The sequence below is a fragment of the Leptonychotes weddellii genome, chromosome 7 (genome assembly GCF_054177405.1).
Source record: "Leptonychotes weddellii isolate Sample4059 chromosome 7, ASM5417740v2, whole genome shotgun sequence".
NCBI lineage: Eukaryota > Metazoa > Chordata > Mammalia > Carnivora > Phocidae > Leptonychotes > Leptonychotes weddellii.
The window spans coordinates 39,782,433-39,794,215 of NC_138375.1; the positions used below are offsets into that span (position 1 = coordinate 39,782,433).

General features: G+C 44.6%; 1 long non-coding RNA gene across 1 annotated transcript; it reads right to left on the reverse strand.

Annotated features, from left to right (window-relative positions):
- Positions 1–3,062: 3,062 nt before the first annotated feature.
- Positions 3,063–11,736, reverse strand: LOC115942212 (uncharacterized). Its single transcript, XR_004076827.2, has 4 exons — positions 11,612–11,736; positions 10,528–11,115; positions 4,995–5,053; positions 3,063–4,545 (listed from the first exon to the last, which is right to left on the reverse strand). It is a non-coding gene; the product is annotated as an uncharacterized LOC115942212 (long non-coding RNA).
- Between the last annotated feature and the right edge of the window lie 47 nt (positions 11,737–11,783).

Here is an 11,783-nt window from a genome sequence, read left to right on the forward strand (position 1 = left end):
AAAAAAAAAAAAGATCCACCAGCATGGCATCATAGCGACTTCTCTGCCATTCAGCGGGCCCCGAGGCCTGGATCCCAGCCTAGCGTGGGGGTTGGGAGATTCTTCCTTGGATGCTCTTACTATCTTGGCCCTACCAGCGGTGGCTCCTTCTTGTATCTGCTGTTTTTATTTTCTTTAGAGTTCTCTTTACTTGTTACTAGCCGATCCCTCATTATCCCAGACTCATTATAATCTTTAAACTGCTTGTTCAAGTTATGGCGTGGTTTCTCTCTCCTGATTAGACCCACACTGATACAGGGAGTGACCACAAGCTGCCTACTTCAGTTTAGAGAAGAGGCTAATGGATCCACCCTTGGCCTAGGTTCAGGGAACAGGAAATGGAAGGGATAAATCTAGGCCAGGACCAGTCACTGACTCACACTGACTGGCCCTGAATGAGGAGGCCCACCTCCAGCATGGTGAGCGGAAGGAGCATGGAAATGAGAGCCTGTCTTAGTCTGCTCAGGCTGCTATAACAAAATATCACAGACTGGGTGGCTTAAACAACATTTATTTCTCACAGTTCTCACAGTTCTGGAGGCCGGAAAGTCAAGGTCAAAGTGCTGGCTGATTTGGTTCTTGGTGAGATTTTTCTTCCTGGCTTGCAGATGGCTGCATTCTTGCTATGTCCTCACGTGGCAGAGAGAGCTGGCTCTGTTATCTCTCCCTCCTTTTATAAGGGCACCAAACCTATTGGATTAGGGCCCCACTCTTAAGACCCCAGTTAACCTTTATCAACTCCTCAAAGGCCCATCTCCAAACACAGTCACGTTGGAGGTTAGGGCCTCAACATTTCAGTCCATATACACCATACAGAGCCACATAGACCAGAGTTTGGATTTTAGCCCTATCATTTGCCAGCTGTATAACCTTGGGCAGATTACTTTCTCTCTCTAAGCCTTAATACCCTCACTTAGAGAACAGGGATAGTTAAGGTGACTATACAATTTTTTATCCAAGCCTTCTGAGAGTGAAAGGGGATGCCAGGACAGTAGGCAAATACCATGACTGTCACAGGCAAACCAGGACACATGGGTTCCTTAAAGACACCTATTGTGTGGTATTATTGGGAAGAATATATATGATACTGTATGCAAACTCCCTAGCACATTATTTGGCACAGGGTGGGCATCAAAAAATATTAGAATTCTTCTAATTGCTGGAATCACTCCTGGCCTCCCTGGCCCTGGCTCCTCCCCTACCAGCAAAATGCTCATCCCTTAACCCTTCACACGTCTTTCCCACCTGCCAGGCATTTCCTTAGGTCAAGTGAAGGCAAGGCTCAACATTTTGGTAGCACTGGGCACAACTGTGTACTGGGACTGGGAAAGCAAGATCACTGCAGAGGGGTACGGGGTGGGGGGCATTAAAGGAAAAGGAAAGGTAGAGAATTGGGGAAGAGGGGAGGTGAAGCAGAAAGAGCACAACTTCATGAGAGGCAGCGTTATGGAAACTCATTAGATATGACAAATGAAGAGAGGAAAATGTGCAGGATTATAGTTCCTGTATGTAAATATCCACATAAATTCCAGTTATTTACTTACAAATAAGCCTGAAATGAACTACAGCAAGTGTTATAGAAGTTATCTGGAATGCATGCAGGATTACAGGCTCCCAATGTACACACTATTTAAAAAATTTCGATAGCACAAAAGGGTGTACAGGGAAAAGTCTCCCTCCTACCCTGACTACCCCTTTTTAAACAAAAGGCAACTATACAGAATTTTGCACCTTGCTTTCCTTGTTTTACAAAATATTGTAGAGCTTATTCTTTAATTGTACATATCCCCCTCATTCTTTTTAATGATACCTAATGCTATATTATTCAGTTGTACCATAATTTATTTAACCAGGCCCTATGGCAGAAACCATTGGTTGGCTAATCCAATGCTCATTCCCAGCCTTTTTACTCTTGCTACTGTAGAAGCCAAATCCCTAAGAACCCTCACTATTTGCTTTCCCATCTTCCCTTGCAGCCAAGTGTGCCCATATGATGTGGCTCTGGCCAATGAGTCAGAAGCAGAAGTCTGCTACAATGTTTCTGGAAAGCTCTTGCTTTCTTCAGAGGAACAGATACCACTCCTTTCCCCTTGCTGTGGAGAATACTGACGTGATATCTAGAGTACAATCATGAGGGAAACGCCAACAGAATCACAGAGATGCTGGTTCTGTGTGTTCAGCTGCAGCTTGTCTGCAGACTGGTTAGCTGAGAAATGTAAGCCCCTCTTAATTTCAGCGACTGCTACTCAGACTTTCTGGTACTTGCTCCTGACACATTCTTGATACAGTCCCCCACTTATAGACATACATGTGGCTTCCAATCTTTTAATGCTAATAATGATGATGTAATGACAGTCCGTATACATAGATCTTTGCTTAAAAGTTTACGTAGAATAAATTCCTACTGTGGAATTGCTATTCATTTTCAATTTTGATAGGTCAGATTGCCTCTCCAAGAAGATTTATTAACTATGTTTTCATATCTTCAGATCTACGTGTACTACCCTGACCCATTCCAATATTATAGGTGATTTTTAGTTCTGTTTTTCTACTTCTCTTTGCCATATTTTCTATAATAAATATGTATTAGGAATCGCAGAGAAAAGTATTTTTAAAAACAGAATTCAGGAATTCCGAGTTCCAGACTACCCAGCAGTCTCCTTAGTAGCCTTGTAAACTTGGGTAAGTCAATTTATCACTAAACCAGTGGGCTTGGGAAATGGGCCCTTTCTGGCTGAGAGTGCTGTTGTGAGGATAGTAGTCATGTCCAGACGACAGGCTCACAGACAAGGGGGTGGTGCCTTCTCCCTGGTATGCCCTACCCAGGACCCCACCTACTGGAGTGACCCTTCTGTAGATGCTGGGTCAAGCTTTGCAAAGAAAGGCCTTTGTAGCTGTTGTCTACTCCCTCCAGAATGCCAAGGGGCTGTTTGTTGTGTTATAACGCAGGTGCACGCTGCTGCCTCATTGCTTATCTGCCAAGGAACTCTCAGCTCGGGATCAAAGGTTCTGAGCTGAAAGGGCCTTCAGAGAAGCCCATGCAAGGGAAGAGGGGTGCTGCAAAGTACAAGGGCTTGGGGTGCAGGCTTCGCTCAGGCAGCCTGGCATCAGACGGAGATGCAGCTTGGGTGAAGCTGGTCTGCAAACATATTTTATTTAGTTTCTAGTGTGCTCAAAATATTTTTTGATTAGTTGACAACATTTACAAACACGGAGTTTGGTTGCACAACAGCGTGAATGTACTTTTAATGCCACGGAATTGTACACTTAAAAATGGTTAAAATGGTAAATTTTACGTTCTGTATATTTTACTCCAATTTAAAATCTATTTGTAGACTGACATGTAAATGTAGTTGTTCCTTTAAGACCAAGCAAAGCATTTTTTAAAGAAAAGTATTTTTTTTTATTCTTATGTTAATCCCCATACATTACATCATTAGTTTTAGATGAAGTGTTCCATGATTCATTGTGCATAACACCCAGTGCTCCATGCAAAAGAAAAGTATTTTTATGAATAATAAAAATTCCAAATAGTTTAAAAAAAGAATAAATCCAACTATAGTCCTCTTGTTCTTTTTTTTTTTTAAGATTTTATTTATTTGACAGCACACAAGCAGGGGGGGCAGCAGAGGGAGATGGAGAAGCAGGTTCTTGGCTGAGCAGGGAGCCCGGTGTAGGGCTCGATCCCAGGACCCCGGGGATCATGACCTGAGCTGAAGGTAGATGCTTAACCGACTGAGCCACCCTGGCGCCCCAACTATAGTCCTCATAGAAAGAATATTTTCATTATAAAATATTTAAAGGTGAGAGCCAAAGGGCGTCTGGGTGGCTCAGTCGGTTGAAAGACCCATTCTGGGTTTCAGCTCAGGTCATGATCTCAGGGCGGTGAGATCGAGCCCCACATCAAGCTCCGTGCTGGGCATGGAGTCTGCCTGAGATTCTCTCTCTTCCTCTGTCCCTGCCCCCACTCGTGTGCATGCTCTCTCTCTCTCTCCAAAATAAATAAATAAATTAATTAATTAAAAAAAAAAAGTGAGGACCAAACACTTTTATACCGTTAATAAAATGTTAAAAAAGAACAGTGTTAATCCAGATTTTGAGTGTCTGCTAAAACACTGGAAAATCTAGAAACTTATCTGTAACTGGCAAGAAAGGCCTGGTAATGCTATGGCAACAAACCATCACAAAACCTCAATGGCTTAAAACAACAGATTTCCTTCTTGTTTATGTCATATGACCATTGCAGTTTGGGCAGTTTGGAGGATTGGCTCTGTGCAAATGATTTTTGCTCAGGGACCCAGGTTGAGGGAGATTCCCCAAGCGGAATGATATTGAGTATGGGGGCTAGTGTGGGGAGGGAAGACCTCAGCAAATAATCACTAACTCCAAAGACTTCTCTTCCTGGAAGAGGTATGTGTCACTTCTGCTCACGTTGTGTTGGCCAAAGCAGGGCATGTGGTCATGCCTGTCTATAAGGGTGCAGGACAGAATAATCCTGCCAGGCACCTAGAAGGAGGGGAAACAGCTATGTCAGAAAACAATACAATACGTCATCAAAATGAAAAGAACAGCATAGGGAATACAGTCAATAATATTGTAATAATGTTATATGGTGACAGATGGTGAGAACATTTTTCATGGTGAGTATTGATTAATGTATAGAATTGTTGAAGCCCCATGTGGTACACCTGAAATCAATATAATATTGCCTGTCAATTATACTTCGATAAAAAAAAAAAATATATATATATACAAATGACTACCCAGGACTCTTCAGATAAGGCATGAGCTCTTTGGGCCACCACAGTACCCAGGAATCCTTGGGGTGCTCCCAACACTGCAGCCAAAGATCAGAGGACATGTGTCATGCTGTCCTCTGGCTCCTTTATTCTCTGTCAGACTTCTCCAGGCATCAGGGACTTAAAGCTGTGTTTAATGAGAGATACTAGACAAACCTGTGTTCAATTCCTGGCTGTTTTAGGCAATAAACCTCTCCGAACCTCAGTTTCTTTCCCTGTAAGATAAAGATAATAATTAGACCTATCTCAATAATTAGCATTATTGTGAGAAATAAGACAATTTTCATAAAATGTTCAGTTCAGGGCCTGGTGTATAATAAGTACTCACAAGCCACTCTTAGGGTTATGCCAGGTTACTTTTTTTTTTTTTAAGATTTTATTAGAGAGAGAGAGAGAGCAGGGGGAGGGACAGATGGAGAGGGAGAGAGAGAATCTCAAGCAGACGCTGCACTGAGCAAGGAGCCCAATACGGGGCTCGATCTCACAATCCTGAGATCATGACCTGAACTGAGATCAAGAGTCTAATGCTTAACTGACTGAGCCACCCAGGTGGCCCCCAAGTTACTTTTTAAATTATATAATACATGGAAAGTTTTTTTTTAAAGATTTATTTATTTATTTATTTATTTATTTGAGAGGGAGAGAGGGAGGGAGCATGAGCAGGGGGAGAGGCAGAGGCAGAGGGAGAAGCAGGCTCCCCGCTGAGCAGGGAGCCTGATGTGGGGCTCCATCCCAGGACCCCGGGATCATGACCTGAGCTGAAGGCAGATGCTTAACCAACTGAGCCACCCAGGCACCCCTACATGGAAAGTTTAATGTAAAAATTTTTAAACAATCCAGATAAAGTGAAAGTTTCCTTCAAACTCTCATTATCCATGTCTTCCACAGAGGAAGTAACTACTATCAGATTGCTGTACAGACTTTTTAAATTTTATTTTTATTTTTTTTAAAGATTTTATCTTTTGAGAGAGAGAGAGAGTGAGCACAAGCCAGGAAGACAGGCAGAGGGAGAGGGAGAAGCAGATTCCCCGCTGAGCAGAGAGCTCAACTTGGGGCTCAATCCCAGGACCCTGGGATCATGACCTGAACCGAGGGCAGACGCTCAACCAACTGAGCCACCCAGGTGCCCCAATTGCTGTACATTCTTTTGAGACCTTGTTCTGTGGTTTCACAAACACTGATAAACACATATGCATATATTGTTTTTGGTATTTTTTAAAGCATGCTTGACATACTGTACATAATTTGTAAGATGCTCTTTTTAATAAACTACATGCTCTGGGGATTTATGTTATATATGGGTACTATTGTAATATGTGTTTTAAAATTTTTTAAATCCTGCAGATTACTAGGATTTGCTATGGATCCCAGAATTCTCAAATCACCTGGAAAGCTGTCTCTGTAGCATTACCTGATGGTATGCTTGAGGACATGAAAGTATATTCCAGGCTTTCAGGCATTTCTGAGGAGGCCAAACCCCTTTTTTCACTTGGGGCTATATTCTTCTTCCCTGGTCAGTATTGACAAATAGGTAAATGAACATGGGCTTGAAGTCAGAGTCTTAGTTTCCAGCCCCAGCTGTGTAACCTTGGGCTAGTTGCTTACCCTCTCTGAGCCTGTTTCTGAGAAATGAGAAATATGGTTGTTGTCAACATTAAATGAGATCATCTTTATAGAGAATATTCACAAGGTTGCCTGGCTCATGGCCAGTATTCCATAGAGTTTCAGGAAGGTGATGTTGGCAGACAGTCAATGCCAAAAAGAAGAAATCCAATTAGGCACGTGTTTCTATGCCAGTAAAGGGTCTCTTTAGATTTTTGTATGGTAAGGAGCAAAAGGAAAAGATGTTAGTAGTCTGGTAGGCAGGCTGATTAAAACTGATGCTTCGGGATGCCTGGGTGGCTCAGTCATTGGGTGTCTGCCTTCCGCTCCGGTCATGGTCCCAGGGTCCTGGGATCGAGCCCCACATCAGGCGCCCTGCTCCCCGGGAAGCCTGCTTCTCCCTGTCCCACTCCCCCTGCTTGTGATCCCTCTCTCGCTGTGTCTCTCTCTGTCAAATAAGTAAATAAAATCTTTAAAAAAAAACCAAAAAACTTTGATGCTTCATTTTCAAAATCCCTCATATACCTAAAGGGATAATTTTTTTAAAATTCTACTTTATTTTTATTAAAGATTTTATTTTTAAGTAGTCTTTACACTCAACATGGGGCTCTAACTCACAACCCTGAGATCTAGAGTCACAGGCTCTACCTACTGAGCCAGCCAGGTGCACCTATTTTATTTTAATTCCGCAGTAGTTAACAACGGTGTTATATTAGTTTCAGGTGTACAATATAGTGATTCAGCAAATCTATATATTACTCAGTGCTCATTAAGGTAAGTGTACTCTTAATCCCTATCCTGTTTGTTTTTTAAAGATCAAAGTTTCCATATTTGTAGTTCGTTTTTTCTAAAAGATTTTATTTATTTGACAGAGAGAGACACAGCGAGAGAGAGAGAGAGAGAGAGAGAGAGAGGGAACACAAGCAGGGGGAGTGGGAGAGGGAGAAGCAGGCTCTCCACTGAGTGGGAGCCTGATGTGGGGCTCGATCCCAGGACCCTGGGATCATGACCTGAGCTGAAGGCAGATGCTTAAGGACTGAGCCACCCAGGCGCCCCATATTTGTAGTTCCTACCCTTAACATCTACACTTAACATTGAATTTCTTTTGAAAAATAATACATGCACATGTTAAAAAAATTATCAGTATCAAAACGTACTTTGGATGAATGAAAACTAAGCTGTTCTCCTACCCTGGCCCAAGTTCACCTCCTTGTTAGCGATCATTAACAGTTTGACTCCTTCTGGGCATGACCTGGGCATGCAAAGCAAAACCATCCAGGAATGTGCAGAGATAACTAGAGCAATACAGTATATCTTAATAGAAATAATTGCCCCATGGCATCGCTCCCCCTTTTTTACTCTTTCCATGATTCTGCACTTTGCAGATTGCTCTGTAACTGTACACATAGATCTGCCTCATTTTCTCTATGGTTGTATGACAGTCCCCTGTAAGAGTAGTTCCATATAGCTCCATATGTGGGTCGTTTCCTGTGTCTTTCTAGTACAAGCAGTGCTGTCATGAATGTTATTACGCTAGATCTTTGTTCACAGGTGAGAGTTTAATGGTTAAATACATATACAGGCAAGTATTTTTAAGCATCCTGCATAAATGATTAGCTATGTTTGGGAAACACTGATCAAGTTGATATTCTTAGGATTATTCCTTACCTAATATTCCCCGCCCCCCAACCCCTGCCCCCACCACTAAACTGTGTTTTCTGGGGTCTTGGCCATGTTTCTTCCTACCCTGATTCTCATAGCTTTGGGAAGAATTGGCAGAAAGAGAAGGGGGTGAAGTAGTGTACAGGAGAGGTTTGCAGACTTTGCTTGTCGGTGGAGAGAAAGACCAGCAGGAGGCTAGGGACTCTCTCCTACATGACCCAGGAAGCCAGATCAGGGTCTCTCAGCTTTGGCACTGCTGACTTTTTGCCTGGAAAATCCTTTGCATGGCAGGGGTGTGGGGAGGGTGGAGGGTGTCTCTCCTGTGCACCTGTGCCTCCCTGGCCTCTGCCCACTAGATGCCTGTAGTCCCTCTACCCAGTTGTGACTGAAGCCATAAGTCTCCTGGGGGGAAAATCTCCCCTGACTCCCCTGCCTTAGAAACAGTGCTCCAGACAATTCATTGGTGATAAATTACTCACTGAACATATACTACGTATCTAGCACCTGGGGCCTGAGGGTTTTATGATCTGAGTGGGGAAGCTACCACAGAATGTCAACTTGCCCTTTCCCATGGAAGACAGCAATGGCCACGTGAGGGTTCTTGTCCACGTTCTCTCTCTGGTAATCTAATACCCCTTCCTTTCTTTCTACCTCCCGTTACGCAACACAGTACATGAATACAGTCTCATTGTACAGCTTCAAATAATACATTATCCTAATCACTCCCAACCTAGGGGATTCTCTTGGAGGAATAACTATTGTTTTAAATTTAGAACTCTTCCTATGCACTTACATATTGATTTTAACATACAGAAATCAGGAGTTTCTTGCTTTTTTAACCTAAATGGGAATTCACTGTATATTTTGTTGAATTTGATATTTTTCAATTAATCCAAATAACAAACGGAAACCCATCCATATCTGTATAATTCTACCTCATTCTTTATTTTTTATTTTTTTTAGAAGATTTCATTTATTTATTTGACAGAGACACAGCGAGAGAGGGAACACAAGCAGGGGAATGGAAGAGGGAGAAGCAGGCTTCCCGTGGATCCCAGGACTCTGGGATCACCACCTGAGCCGAAGGCAGATGCTTAATGACTGAGCCACCCAGACGCCCCTACCTCATTCTTTTTTAAATTGCTGCATGGTATTCCATGTTATATGCACATCACTGGTTAATCAGTTTGCCAATTGATGAGCAATTACATTTTCAGTTTTTAAGTATTTTTTTTATAAAGATTTTATTTATTCATTTGAGAGAGAAACAGAGCACAAGCAGGGGGAGAGGTAGAGGGAGAAGGAGAAGCAAACTCCCCACTGAGCTGGGAGCTGGACATGGGGCTCCCTCCCAGGACCTGGAGATCAGGACCCGGGCTGAGGGCAGACGCTTAACCATCTGAGCCACCCAGGTGCCCCACTTTTTAAGTATTCTAACAAAGCTGACAATGCTGCAGTTGCAAGTGACGGTATACACTTCTTTGTTAAAAAAAAAGGTGTGGCCATATACCGAGGTACTATTATTGATTTGGGTGATATACACAATATTAATAGTGATTGCCAAATAGCCTCACAAAAAGAGCAGTTATCACTTAAAATTCGCTCCAAATGTGATTAAGAATAGCCCTGACTCTCATCATAAGCCATTTGGGTTAAATTACCAATCTGTAAATTTTAAAGTTTTGCAAGTCTGCTCTCATTAGCATTTCAATTTCGAAAGTCGTCTTGTTAAAGGAAATCTCTGAGTCCAGCCTTTAAGAACCCTTCCAGGGGCTCTTCTCTGCCGTCAGAATAAACTCCAAATGCCTTAGCAAAGCCGACCCGATCCTGGGGGTGGGGGTGGAGGTGGGGGTGGGTGTCCTTACTCTAGAAAACTTTAGTGGATTCTCTCCTCTGGGTTGAGTTCCATCCGATGCCTTTTTAGCCCCAGACGCTTAGTCCCAGACGCCTGCCTTTGCGGGGCTCCCGGCATCCAGATCATCTCTGATCCCAGCCCTTAATAGGAGTTTCATAAATGTTGAATGAGCTGGGCCGATGGGGCAGTGGGACCTGGGGGGCCAGAAGCACGCTCTCACCAGGCTCCTGGGGGCGGCCGCGAGTCTCGTCTCGGGCCAGTCCCCGCGCAGGGAATGAGAAGGGACGCGCCCGGGTCCCAGCAGGCTGCTGCCGGCGCCCCTTCTCCCCCAGTAGAGACGCTCCAGGTGCTTCATTCCCAAATTCTCTGCAAAACTTAACGGGAGATCACATGCCTGGAATGAGAACCGACCGAGGCATCTGTGTATTTCCTTACAAAATGCTCATGGTGACCAACAGAGGGCCCAATAAAACACCTAGAGACGTGGACAGGACCGGGGGGTGCGCCACTTAGCCTCTGAAGTGCTTCGGGAAACCTCTGGGGTGTCCGTGTAGGAGTGTGACAAATTACCTTTTAAAGACGTAACGACGCGGGGCGCCTGCGTGGCTGAGTCGTTAAGCGTCGGCCTTCGGCTTGGGTCATGATCTCAGGGTCCTGGAATGGAGCCCCGCATAGGACTCCCTACTCCGCGGGAAGCCTGCTTCTCCCTCTCCCACTCCCCCTGCTTTTGTTCCCTCTCTCGCTGTCTCTATGTCAAATAAATAAAAATTAAAAAAAAAAAAGACATAACGACACAAAAGCAGCCCCCACACCCCCAGCTATTGGAACACTAAATGGCAATGGTGGTGACGCACAGGATGTTGCATTAAGGACCAACCAGAGTGGAGACTCCACAGACTACGGTTCCTTGGCAGCAACAGAAGGGGAAGACCTCTGCGAGCTCCCACCAGCCGGCCATCCGGCCAGCCCGCTGCAGCACTTGCCACGAACAGCAGGGTAGAAATCTGTGTTCTCAAACTCAACAGCACTTTTCAGTGCGGCCTTTTTACACGATCTTAGGTACACGACGGGCGCTACTTTCCCCTCTCGCTTTCTCTTAAACTGTTGTCCGACAATAGTGCTAATGGTGAGAGCCAGCAAGTGCCCTTAGGCGGCCGCCTGGAAATAAAAAAGTTGCTATAAGAAGAAGAAAAAAAAAAAAAACTAAACAACGGGAACTTTCCCAGTTGGTTTCCCTGGTACTAAACAGTGCAGAAAAGGCGGGAGAGGGGCCTCAGGGGCTAGACCCAACAAGTGAGGGAAAAAAAGTAAAGAGGACGGAAGCCAGGGACAGAAGAGCCTCTGAACCTCCCCAGAGGGCACGGCGGCCCTGGGGCTCGGTCTCCTTGGCGCAGTCCAACCCCCGCGTCAATCAGACCTTTCCCGCTTTGCGATTGGCCAGGGGCTCCCTTGGCCTCCCTGGCGCCCACCCCCTAGTTGCTTGGGGTTTACTTCCCCAAAGTACACGGGCCCCACCTTGTGGAGCAACCGCTCCTGTATGGAAAAAGGATCTCCGCCCAAGGGAACACATTTTAACGAATGGGAGCGGCCCCACGCATTTATTGGCTGCTATGGGTATCGGTCAAAGAAGTTCCCACCCTCTTTTCCGACGTACCTTTAAGTCATTGGTCTATCTCAGTGCCAATCCGTTACTAGGGAAACGAGATCCTCACAGTCTCATAGGCATGAGTCAAAGCCAATCAAGAGCCACGCCTTCATCCTGAGTCAGTACCCAATTGCTGCTCGAAGAGCCCAGAGGACGCAGTCGGGATTGGTCACCAGCCTGC